The following is a 13,530-nucleotide window of genomic DNA, read 5'->3' as shown; positions in this document are numbered from 1 at the left end:
ATCTTCAAAGAAGCCGTAGTCCTGCCACAAACCAGGACCTTTTAGGAACAACAAACGAAAAAATGTTTTCCTTGGAATAAAGTTGCCGATCAATTTCAAAAGGCCTTAAAAATGTAACGTACGTACTCGGTTTGCATTTCATTATTTCGTTTCGACTGAGTTGTACCGTCGGTCACGTGTGCCCAGACATGAATTCAGGGTTTCGATCAAATGTTCCCGTTTTTGGGAGAAGCGACACAGATACCTCTTACGATCAGCACAATGAGTATAGGTCAAGATAGTATTTCTGGAACCGCTATCAAAATCATGATGCCCAACTACAGTAATTTCCCCAAAACACTTTTGTGCCAACTGCGGTTTTTTCGCGCTTTCAGCATCCTAGCCATCCAGAGCTCGTACAATCCAGCTCCAGCAGTTTGCCAGCTCAATCTTCCCCACCTGCACCATCACCAGAGTCCGCTGATGTTGAAGATTCTAGTGCGGCCAGTGAAAGCTCGGCAAAAGCGGGCAGAGGGTATGGAAAATGGCGCAAGGAAGAGGAGACGCTCCTTGTTCAACTGTGGTGCGATAAACACACACGACTTCAATCGAGGCATGCCAAGCAAGTGTGGGAAGAAATCGCCAAAGAAATTTCCAAAATCAGGAAAGTAACTAGCAGCCAGTGCCAGAGAAAATGAAATACCTAAAAGACCGCTACAAGGAAGCTAAAGATCATAATCGCAACCACACTGGGGGCGACAGGAAAACCTCGCCATTCTACGAAGAAAAAGATTCCGCGCTGGGATCGATAGTCTCGGTTACCCGAGACAGCCCTCCTTCCCGAGACAACATTACCGAGCGTCTATATGAGAATTGCGTGACCGAGACAAGTTGACCCTACTTAATTATGCATATATTTTAAGACGCATCTTCAAAAAATGTGTATCATCATTTGCCTTTCTTTCTTTCTAGTTGCGTTCTCACATTCAGAAAATGGACTGACAATCTTAACGCAGCAGTAATATGTAGTTTAAATAAAAGGCTGTTTATGAATCGAGAGTTTCCGTTAACAGCTGTGAGAATTTTGGAGGGAAAGAACTTTTCTTTAGAAAGTAGACGCTAAAAAAATGTATGAGCTCCCAAATTGTTGCTTCTTTTTTAAGATTTTGCTGTCTCGTCTCGGGTGGTCGAGGTAAACTGTTTACATGCGAAAAAGTTGTCTCACCTGCCAGGGTTACCCTACCTGCCGAGGCGAGACAACTCGCCTCCCCGAGTTGTCTCTCCCACCTCATGTAAACGGTTGATAGAATTTTTTAAACAAATGAGTGGAAAATATCTCGCCAAGGGTAACTCGGGGGGAGGGTTGTCTCGGGTACCCAAGACCATATAAACACTGATAAACAGGTCCTCAGTCACGTTAGAAGAATCCAGTCCAAGCGCTTCTTCTTCATCGCAAGAAAATGAACAAAAGGATGACGAGGAGCGTGACCTAGATGACGAGTTTGAAAAATCTCTGGCTTTGTTCTGTTTGAACAGAAAGCCAGAAAGGAAGAGCCAGCAGAGGGACGAAAGAAAGCACGCCAAAACCGCGAAACCGTCACGGAAAGAACGTGACGACGATGATGGAGTTTTCCAAGAAAGCATGGAAAAGCTCCAGGCACAAGGCGACAGGCTGACAAATGCATTGGAAGCGATGAAAAAAAAATCAAACCCAACAGTTGCAGATCATGGGCCACTTCCTGACCACTTTCATGCAGGCCATGCAATCGAAGAATCAGGCCCAGGAGTGACATTGTTATCATTCGCCTCAAAACAGCACATGACAACACCGCTAGCACGGACTTGACCACTTAAAATGAGTCAGTGACGCAACCTTTGCATTATAACACGTTTCATTGTTTTATCAAAGGTATAGTTTTATCGTTTCAGTTTCGTCGTCACATGTGCCATAATATTTTAATGATTTTCATGATTCTTAAAATGGCATCGTGTACAAATGATATCGTTGTATTTTTTTTTTTGTTTAAGAGTTATATTGTAATCTATCGTGCTCTCCTTGCAGAATCTTATTTGATATATAAGCCTTTTTTATTGCAATCCTTTGAATCATACAGTGGTCAATTATTCATCGAATGAAAGGTTTACTGAAACAACGTTTTGGTAATAAATTGTGAAGACATCGTAATTTTAAAAGTAATTTACAAGTTCCACAAATATTCTCTCAGGTCTGCACCTTCAGCATTGCCATCTCCAACAAGAAAATCATCTCACTTGCATCACAGCCTTCATCCCATAAATCACCAGCCTCAATGCAAAAATTGTGGAGAACACAACATGCAATGATAATCTGATTGTATAAGGCTATATCGCTAACTAGTCGATTCTGGAGAATTCTCCAACGCCCTTTCAGTATGCCGAATGCACCCTCCACTGATACCCGAGCTCTTGAAAGAGTTCTTTGTTGAAATTGATTTTCTCAGGGTCATTCGTTCCCTCGTGAAACGGCTTTAGCAACAATGCGGAGAGTGGATAGGCACTGTCTCCCAAAAAAAGGGGTTTTATTTCCCTCTCTCCAACTTTTAAAGCTGGCCCGAGAAGAAGTTCATTGTTTGTTATTCGGCGATACAATGAGCCGTTTCTCAGTACTCTTGAATCGTGCATGCCCCCTGGAAAACCAGCAGCAACGTCCAAGAAAACGTTTTTCTTCGTCGGCCACAGCTTGGACCACTACATCATGTTGATGAAATAGTCTGGTCCGCTTCCTGTGGTAGTTTTTTTTATTTTTATGTGTGTTCCATCAATAGCTCCTACCACATTTGGGAGATCAGTTAAACCTTCAAACGTTTGTCGGGTGGTCAATACGTCTATGTTGGTTGATGAAGATCTGATGTATTCATTTTTTAAATCACACAATGTATCAACAATATCTTGCACAGCCTCAAGGACCGTGGTTTTACCGACGTCTAAGTTTGGACCTATCGTAACATAAATTCCGTGGGTACAGTCCCAACGCCAATTTTTTCCTGCGTCACACAGTCACGCAAGTAAGTATTGTCTTGTAAGCCGTGGACGGATTGAATTTAGAAGCGCTGTGAATGTATCTCTGATTAAGCGAAGCTGTTTCCTGAAATAATCTCCAGGAATTGATGCATCAAAATAATGTATTTCAAAGACTGGTCAGGTCTTGGCAAAGCCCAAAATCGGGGAAAGCGGCGGCCGCGACCTCTTCTTCGCCGTTGGTTTAGCATCAAAACTTGTGCTTGAAGTGTTATTATTTGTACAATACAAGAAAGGAGGATGACTCTTTGCGCATTATAGCTACACTCACGTTTAAAAGGTAGAAATAGAAAGCCAGAAAAATAACGATTTCTCGTTGATTCAGCGATTGCGATTGCTTCTGCTCGCACTTTGAGCAAGAAATGGCGCGCCGGATAAAGTGACAAGACTTTTGTTTACTTTACCATATGTCACTGTTGATTGTCACTGTAAATGCAACCCTAAACCGTAAGGTCTAATATTGTCTGGTTCACAGTTGAAAACAACTTTGTCGGTAAAATCTTTGGACATTTCAAATATTTGACTCAAGTGCGACCCGGGACTTTTTCGGATTGTTGCTCACTTCCGGCTTCATCGACGGTTCACAGCTAAGGAAATTCACATAAAGTAGTAAAGTAGTTTTGCAGAATAACACTTTTCTCTTCTTAGACTTATTCTTTTAACTTTGAAAGATGATAAAAAGTTGTTGGAGAGGTGAGCGGATCACACTTGGCCATCGTGATATTGCAAAGGCGTTAAGAAGCGAACATTTACAAACCGGAAATTGACCTGAAAAAATACTCTGTCATTTGTTGATAGGTTACCGAGATTAGCAAGAAACATCTCGAGCGTTAGTTCACTTTTCTTTTTTTTCGATTATTGAACGCTAAGTTGGTACTTACCCCACAGTTTTGAGCTGCTAAGTTTAGTGTTCCGTGTGCCTTGCCCAACACAGCGCTTCTGCTTGCATGACCCTTAGGTACTATGGGAAAGGGAAAATCCCGCAGTCTTAAATTTCCGTTTCGACATAACACAATAGCCGTATTAATCAAGCCACAAAATTTCAAAACAGACGACTTTATTGCTTTCGATCGAAGGCGAACGCGTCCTAATTTTGCTCAGATTGCGTGATTGTGTGGCCTTGCCAACAGGAATCGATAATTTTCTGTGTAAGGGACACCAAAATTAACCGCTCCGAAGACTCTTTTGTTGTTTGCAGGGACACCCTCGCGTGGATTGTCGCACCCGTATTGATCTCGATCTTTTGACAGTCTCTCTTAGTTTTCTAGCTTGGCACCCTACGGAAACACACAGGCTAAGAGGCTGTCCAACGCACTTCAATAATCCGAGATTACTATCAGTACGGAATATGGGCAGCACGAGGAGAAGACTAGACTATCGAAAAGTCCTTCGTCTCATGTAGATTCGCGCTGAACGAAGGACTTTTCATACTTGATTGGCGCCGATTTTAGCGACCCAAAAACGGGTCGCTGAGCTAGACCAATCAGGGTAGTTCTCGTGGACCCCAGGGGATAGAGTTGTCAATCAAAATTTGCCACACGCAGCGAAAATCCAAAAATTGAGCGACCATCAGGGAAAAACAATTCAAGAATATCTGTTTTGTGTCTGCTTCAGCCGGAGCTGGGAGATGTCTGACCTTTGAACTAGTCCCGTACGCTTTTGATCGTTTACTTGGAGAGGATTGCAATGCTATCGTCTTCGTATTTGTTCCACTGATTTCACTCACGAATGATTTGGTCTCTAGACTCAATTGTCGGGGCATTAGAGCGTCATATATTGGAGACAACATATTTAAAGGCTTTTACTTCGTGTGGAAGACACACATGACGTAAAACAATAGAACAGAAATCGTGAAACAATACCAAATCAGAATTCGAAATCCTTAAAGACCCCTAAAGCTGTTGTTTTGTCATGTGTGTCTTCTACACGAAGTAAAAGCCTATTTAAAATCTTAAGTCTAAACTGGTATTTGGAAGTCCCGAGGCGATTCTCAACAACTATCGACACATTTTTCGTCGAATGGAACAAACTTTTAAAATGCAAGTGTATTCTTCGACGAGAGTCATTTCATCGCTAAATGGTAAATCTCCTTTCCAAGCGGCGACTCGAGATTGAAACAAGCTTTTGTTTTATATCATCTTTGTTTATCATAACTTTAGCACAAAGTCAAAAAATTTCCTCTTTCGACTTTGTAGAAACAAACATGTTTGGTTGTTTTCGTCGGATTGCGCCATCAAGTGCAGGACTTGTGAATGACGTCATCCCCTTTTTGGCGCAAGACGCAAAGAAAAACCTTGCAAGCGGTTGCTCAAGCGACTATTTTGAATCGCAGCTGACGGAGTGCTTCGTTTTGAACAAAACAATAAATCTGTCTCGTTTCCAAATTTACCTCCATCTGCCCAGAGTTAAGAAAAAGAAGATGATAGGTCTTCCTTTTCCAACTATTATCTATCGATATGTTAGGCCCCGTCCACACGTATCCGGAAATTTGTGAAAACGCAAATTTTTTTTTACGAATACGGCTTGCGTCCACACGTATCAAATCCAGCGTATTTTCCGGCCGTATCCGGAAATTTTTGAAAACGCTCTCCAGAGTGGAAATTTTTTTATCCGATACGAATACGTATACGTGTGGACGGTCGTATCCGCAAATTTGCGAATACGCTTACGTCATTCTCTTGGATCCAGTCTTCACGGTGAGCATTAAACAAACATGGCGTACAGCAAGGTTGTGTCTTCTTTGTTAATTGCTCTGATTTCTAGTTTGATGTCATGCTTTCAGATAAATGCAGCTGTCATAAATTTACACAACCAATACTTTTACTTTCGTGACCGTCAGCAGTAGTTCAACTTCATCATCGCTCCATTTCTATGTATCAGCATACTTTTTCTTGACTTTTTCAGAAGATTCAGACATTTTTTTGAGTGATAAACTACAATCGTCGACTGTTTACACCTTGCAGTAGCTATGGCGCGGAAGAAATGACGCCAAAATCGCAATTATGCGCATGCTCATTTCAGGAATCTCTCCGGCAAAAGAACAGGGCACTAGAGCAAATCAGAAAATTTCCGGATACAATCGGATACGTGTGGACGGCTGAAAACGATTCGAATACGATGCGTGTGGACGCGAAAATTTTCGCATCCGCAAAAAAAAATTTGCGGAAAAAAAAATTTCCGGATACGTGTGGACATGGCCTTAGTTACATTAGTGCGCGTGATTATCACGCTTTCTACATCACATCCTAACTATTTTCCCATCAATTTAGAAGGAGTGGGTTCAAACTCCAAAAATACCAGTCCAAGAAAATTCGATTGGAGGAGAACGATCATATTTACACAGGGTCACACAATATATGTCATCTGGTTTCAGTATTACTTTTCCATCCTTTATTAGCCTGTTTGAACACGATATCCCACTCTCAGCCACTTCCAATTTGTATAAATTCAGTTTCTTACCACAAATTAAACTGTAGCTAATTGGAACAGTTTACATCAATCTATTATCGACTTATCCTCTAACCCTGGAGCCTTTTTGAGACTCCTTGAGTGGTATCAGATCATTGTTAGTAATTCTAAACCGGACGACCGCTGACACTGTGTACAATATCTTTCTGAGGTAGCACGGTGGCTGTGATAAAATCATATCTGTACCTCGCCCTTAACGTGCGATCAGTTCTTTAGAAAAAGCGCGAAATGTACTCTGTAAAGAAAAGAACGCCTGATCGTAGGTTACCTCGCCCTACCCTTCAAGAGAGCAATTGCAGTATTTGTTTCATCGAACGTACACTGAGACTAGTTTGATGAAGAATGCAGGGAAGTCACAAAGCGGTGACATGTTTTGCCACGACGGTGACTGAAGCAAGTACGGTGAGTGAATTAGCCAGTATCAAAACTACCATAATGCTCTTTGTTTGTCCCTCCAAAGATTTTCAGAAGTATTGTTTTTATTTTCTCTTGGGACTTACAATGGTCCCAAGAGAAACTGGAAACAATGGTTGTTTACCATTTGCCGACAAATGTGCGAAATTCCGGTTGGAATGTAAATTGTAAGGCTATTTAGTTGAGCGTGATAGGAAAATCTTCGAAATTTTCGGGACGCCTTCAAAGGTAGTTTAAAATTTCCAACCGAAATTTCCGAACGGAAAACGTGTTCACCATTTGCATTTCCCCATGATTTTGCCTCCCTTCAGACTCTCTCGGTGAATTTCAACGGATTGTGTATATGGTACACACCGATCCCAACTGAATTTCCCATTCTTTGATTGCACATGACGTCACGGCGGCCATGTTGGTGAGAGGTCAATAGCGAAAAAGTCTTTTGGGAATTTAACTCTATTTTTATGCAAAACTTAAGCTACATTTTACTACTATTGTTTTGGCACCAACATGGCCGTCTTATCACGTGAGTGCAATCAAAGAATTGGGGAATTTTCGCTTACAATTTGAACAAACGTAGTACCAACCGGTTTCCACTTGTAAATGGTAAACAACCAATGCTTATGCAAACTTTTGCAGGGGCAAACAAAGAGTATTATGGAATTTTTGATACTGGCTAATCAAGAGCAGAGCATCGTCAATCGTACGTTAGTCAGTTAACCACTTTATGGGGCAAGAGTGTAATTTACACGAAAGTACCGGTATTAATTCTCGCATTCGCCTCTCAAACACAAAAATGTGGGTTCATAAGACATTTTCTTAGCCCGAGAGTAATTTGTGACTGCATCGATCGGGTTCCACCTGCTCAAAGCTTTACCTTGCGAGACTAGCTGTTAAACTGTTAACTTCTAATTAGTCGCTTTAATATTTGAACTATAATGAACAGTTTCCTAGTTTGGTAATAAAACGCGCTGTAGCCTTCCTGGGCTTTTATGCAGTAACTGAGGATATTGCAGTTGAGGCACTTTGATCAGTTAATACCTTTAACATTTAATGTCACCGCATTAACAATTGTGCTAATTCGAAGAAAGGCCGGTCACAAGTATATATTTTGATCTTTGTTTAGGGCGCCTCTGTGGGTATGATGGCGTTCGCAGTAGACCAAACACTTCAAACATGCATTAAACAGGCACGAGAAAATTGAACACTGAGCACGAGCTTACTCTCGTTTTCTTTTATCAGCAGTGCAAAGGAAACTATGCTTCGGTATTTCTTACCTTAAAAAGAGGGATTTGATGTGATCCGTCCTCTGCGCTTTGGTTATAGGATCGTTAACATGTAAGACTTGTATACACTTCCGGTTTTTCTCGGAATAGAAGAAAAAGGCCATTAATATATTCTCGGAAAACCCGAGCAGACCGTACTCTGATTGGTTGAACTATAAAAGCTCTGCTCAGCACCACAGAGACACCAAGTTTTCAACAGTCTTGCAATAGACGTTTTTCGCCAGTACATTTTGTTTTCCCAACACAGATAACGAGATAATACCAAGGAGGATTGGTCCTTGGTTTTGTTCAATAAAAAGAGTGCGTGCACGCATGAATATGTCTGCACGCACGCTTCTGAGTATTATCACCCGATCTGTATTGAAAAACGAAATGTACAAGCGAAAAAGGTCTATAGAGGTTTTGCACGGCAGCCGTGTTGCATGGCAGGAACAATAGGTTCTTTTTCCTATGGGAACAAATGTTCTTTCTAATGCAAAACATTTTCATTGTTCCTGCCATGCAACATAGCTGCCGTGCAAAACCGCTATTACTCCGACTGGGTATAGAGGAAAATATTTTACGTCAACTTCTTGGTTTGCGGTCCCATGGAAACGTAGTTTAAGCAAAGCTCAAGGAGAACGACATGCACACAATTATTTGAGCAAGAATGATCGTCAAACAGTAAATACTTCGCATAAGTCGGAGGCGAGCACTAGCAATCTTACAGCTTCTTGTTTTGCGGTCTCGGACTTGATACCTGATTCGGCCTCATAGGTGAATTGGATTTGCCATATCTCTACTCCCGCTCTGAGAGGATTTTCTCCGGTTCTCTTCACAACAAAAACTACCCTTAACCATCACATTAGGGGTCTAAATGAAAATTACAATTGTAATTGCAGACTTATTAGTATGACTTCCCATTGTCACTTTCTGAAGTCCGAAACGTTCGTCTTTTTTTCAAATACATATTTCAAAAGAGTGGACAACAAATTAGTCGAATTCAGACTCCTGACAAAAACAATGGCTCTAACGTTTTAACAGTACGAATACAGCTGTTCATCAAGAGACTGAGTGTTTTTAACTTAATTAACATTTCCTCCAGTAGAACTCGTGTAAGATTTTATGAAAGTAACTGGACGGTGTGGAAAATACATACGATGCACGAAAAATTGGTTAATAATTAATGATTAAAGGTGATTCCATGGTTTTGCATTGCGCAACCCTACTGTGCATTTAGAGGAGTAAGGATGGCCGTGTGGTAACGCTCGTGCCTTGCACCTCTGCGTACCTGGGATCGCATCCTAAGTTCGTACGTGGGCTGAGATTCAGTCGATCTCAACGTTACTCCGAGGGTTTTTCTCCGGGTACTCCGGTATTCCTCCCTCAGCAAATCGACCCCCAGCCTATTACATCTGGCTGTGGTGTTGTGCTCCAAGGTCGTACATGGGTCGTGTTCAGGGGCCTAGCGCCTAGCCGGCTGTACAGCTCCTTCGGTCCGACCTCACGGTTGAGCTGCGTCCTTAGCAATTCAGTCTCCGACTGCCAGGTAGGGCGATAAACAGGACAGATCTTTCTTTCTTATTGGCGCGCGCATTAGCTCGCGCACATTGATAAAATGGCGGATTTTCACTGACGCCGAGCTTAAATCTGTCAAGGAATGGTTAATATTTTCTCCTGAACGAGCACGATGACCCCCTCTTTTTAATGTTATGATGTACTCGTAATAGGTACACGAAAAAAATTTTTCAAGGAGAAAAAAAGTTGGATAGTAGAAGTTGTAGGTACTTTGTGAAAATAAAGTGTTCGAGTTCAAGTTGAGTAATCGCTCGCCGGGTGCTAATGTTAAAGGAAATCTTCGAAGAAACCTAGAATTTTGGAAGCGAATTGGAGCCCCGAGATATATTCTTAACGTTATAGAGAGGGGATAATTGTTACCATTTCAAGACAAGGCGCTGTGTTATGTCGACGCTAAGCGCCCAGAACTGGGACACGGAAGTACAATTAGATCAATATTGCATCGAATAATTGCATTTTTGGAGAGCGAACCTTGATTCCTTTAAGGTACTGGATTGTTTTCTCTCTAAGAAGCCCCAACGCTTCGTTTATTCCGATGCCAGTGCTACGGGTATGGTTCGGTTATTACCCTTAATGAGAATCACATATGTCACTGCAGGCTCTGGGAAGCGTCAGCATGCTTGAAGATTTCGACTTGGAGAGAGCAGGCTGCCATTGATTTTGCGCTTGAATATTGAATTTTGCGCCAGTTTTGGGTGGTTCGCTTGTCAAGTGGTACACAGATAGTCGGGCGGCAGGAAAATCATTAAAGTGGGAAGCATGAAATTAGATCTGCACAGGCTGGCTATAAAAAATTTCCAGTTTTGCGCGATCCAAAATATTCGTTTGGAGGTGCAGTGGATTCCACGATCGGAGAACGAGAAAGCAGATTATATTAGTTGCCCATTGACTTCGATGATTGGCAGATAACCCCTGAATTATTTAGGCTTTTAGAAGATCTGTGGGGCCCACACATTGTGGACTGTTTTGCTAATTTTTATATACAGCGAAACAACCTCGATTTTTCTCGCGTTTCTGGAACCCGGGTACTTCAGGTATCGACTTTTTTGCGCAAAGTCTGAGAATTGCTTATTGTTCCCTCCGGTTCATCTCTTTGCTCGTGCTGTCCATTATTTACCCTTGCAGATGGCGAGTGCGACCATCCTGGTGCCGCTATGGCCTTTTTCAAGTTTCTGGCCTCTTCTTACCAATAAATACAAGCAGTTTATTAAAGGATATTTGGTTCCGAACGGAGCTGAAGCTCTCAGGAAAGGAAGGAATTTGAATTCGTTTCTCGGTTCCGAGAAATTTATTGATAAGGTCATTGCGGTCAGAATGGAATTTGTGTGGGAAAAAAAATACTTTTTCTTGTCCGTCGGCATTTATTAGCTGACTGATATTTCGAAGTTGTCATATTGTGAGCAGTTTCCAGAGCCACGCTTGGGCGACTGCGGCGATGAGATTTGACACTGGTCAAAGGCAGGGAAACTGCATCCGTACGAATTGACACTGGTCATGACGTGTGACGGCTGCGTCAAAGAGGGAATGAACTAATGAGATTCTTGGGCATTTTTCAGGGGCATCAGGAATTAGAGTTACGACAACCGTTTCTGACTTCAGTATTCGCAATGGAGTTTTATTTGATATTGTGTCGCGTTGGCCAAGTCGGATGTCCCGACCCCAATTTGTTATGTTCGAGCGTGTTTGTATTTTATGTATTGGTACAACTTTCTGACTATTTTGTAACGCATGTTTTGCTTTAGCTCGGTGTTCGCAAGATCATTTATCCCAGTTTTTCCCGTGCGTTAGGTTTATCGTTAGCGTTATGCTTTCCCTATTTTGTTTTGGCATCATTTTTTGTAATCCTTTCAGTTCGATCTGGAGGCTCGTTGTCAGTGCGGTCACACTATGATCACTGACAACTGTTTTCTTTTATGTGCAGTCGGAAGGTCTCCTTAGTTTAGTCCTACGTAATATTTTTTGATCGTCCTAGGTCTTGGATGCTATGTTTCCGTACTTATCATACATTTACTTCTTAGGTTAGCAAAGTTGGGACTGCTTTGAATTGGTAATTTCAATGGAATTTTGTTGGTCAAATTATGCATGGTCGGTCTTTTTTGTTAGCTGTGAGTAAGCATTCTTCGGATTATTTAAAAGATTGTGTGTCAGTTTAAGACTGTATTTATACTGATTTTTCTTGCAGATCGTAATTACAAGTAATGCATGGAAGTTAATACCGTCTACTAAAAGGCCGGATTTCAATGCCTTGTTTAGTCGTTTGCTCAGTTCCAAGGCGGATTCTACCATGAAAAAGTTCATTAACGAAATTAGACAGTTTTTTCTCCGGTGTAAGGATAAGCATATTCCTTTTTCTGTAGTTTCCCTTTATTTTTTTAACCTAGATAAACAGCTCAGAGCCCAGGCCTCAATGGTGTTGACCCATGCTGCTCTAAAATGGCTACACTCCTTGGTGCCTGAGGACAGTTCCAATCCATTGGATAACGCTTGTTGCAAGACAATAATTTTTATTGAGTGCGCCAAGAGGACTAGAGGACAAGAGGACCAGTTAACAAAAAGAAGCCTGTAGATTCTGACGTAATTGAGATTTGGTGGGGAGGAGGCGTCATTGAAAGACTTGCGTATTGCAGCAATAAGGACTCTAGGCTTTGCAGGATTTTTTCGTTTTAATGAACTGGCCAATATTCGGCCCAATCACCTAACCAATTACGATGATTTTGTTAAAACATTTGTGCCTAAGAGTAAGACGGATGTGTATAGAGAGGGGGATTGTGTTTATATCGCTAAGTTAAGGAGTAATTACTTAGATATATCCAAGTGGCTAATTCGGATCTATCGAGCCACTTGCCATTGTTTAGGCAGTTAACGAAGAAGAAGTCAGGTTATATTCTTAGGAATAACAGGTTATCCTATTCTCGTTGTAGGGAGGTATTTAAGGCTGCTTTAAAGGAATCGGGCTGTAATCCAAAAGATTATGGCCTGCATAGCTTGCAAGTTGGAGGTCCTACCTCGATTGTCACCGCAGACACTTCTAATACTGTATCGGAGAGGCTGCTGAAACTTCACGGGCGCTGCAAAAGTGACGTCGCGAAAGACATGTATGTATTGGAACCTGAGCGTAATCAATTGAGAGTAAAAAAGTGTTTAGGCATCTAGTCAGATAGTTTTTCTTGTAGAACTCATCCATTTTATTGCTTGAACTGAGATGATCTGTCAGAAGGTTACATATTCAATAAAAACCAAGGGTCCGCATGCGATCCACCCTTGGTTATACCTGTTTTGCGGATATTAAGGGTTAAATAATTTACGTTCGTTTGAACGTAGTGAACTAGAACGTAAATAATATTTATTTGACTTTAAATCAACCCATTTTTATAATTTAACATATCCCTCCTGGCAGAGTGTTAGTCTTCTGAGGACTAGGCTACTCTCCTTGCGACGGTTGTGGCTTTCAATAACAAACTTAAGGCGTACTCGACAGGCTTATTACCTTGATGATATTTAATACATTGCAATCGGAAAACGGTCTTCCTATTATTTGCAACTCTATGCGTATGTTATGTCAACAATGGCAAAAGATTGGCAAGACTGTGACTCAGAATACCTCATTCTCTTTTCGCAGAGCTCTGAATGATGCAGTGTCGTTACTTACTTACTTACTTAATTACTTTACTATATCCTTCTGCCCTCTTATACCATCAGAGGTGTTGCAAGCAGTTGAAGATGACGTTCAGCCGCAAGTCTTAGTGCTATATATTACGATAAGAGTGAAAGG

At 41.5% G+C, this 13,530-nt stretch overlaps 2 protein-coding genes across 3 annotated transcripts in view; both read right to left on the bottom strand.

Moving 5' to 3' along the window:
• Positions 1-8,245, bottom strand: part of LOC138031496 (TNF receptor-associated factor 1-like) — a 20,220-nt gene extending 11,975 nt beyond the window's left edge. Inside the window, exons 1-2 of one of the 2 annotated variants that reach the window (XM_068879188.1) lie at positions 8,193-8,245; positions 3,918-3,997 (exon numbers count right to left, since the gene is read on the bottom strand). The gene's annotated coding sequence lies outside the window, so the exon portion shown is untranslated. Of the gene's footprint in view, positions 1-3,917; positions 3,998-8,192 lie in introns of those variants that run through there. The other variant, XM_068879186.1, reaches the window with a different exon arrangement.
• Positions 1-13,530, bottom strand: part of LOC138031474 (TNF receptor-associated factor 2-like) — a 527,459-nt gene that overhangs the window by 59,317 nt on the left and 454,612 nt on the right. The window lies entirely within an intron of this gene.

This window comes from Montipora capricornis, chromosome 2 (genome assembly GCF_036669925.1).
Source record: "Montipora capricornis isolate CH-2021 chromosome 2, ASM3666992v2, whole genome shotgun sequence".
NCBI classification, from domain to species: domain Eukaryota; kingdom Metazoa; phylum Cnidaria; class Anthozoa; order Scleractinia; family Acroporidae; genus Montipora; species Montipora capricornis.
The sequence above is the reverse complement of the archived record's forward strand: the minus strand, read 5'-3'. Positions and strand labels throughout refer to the sequence as shown.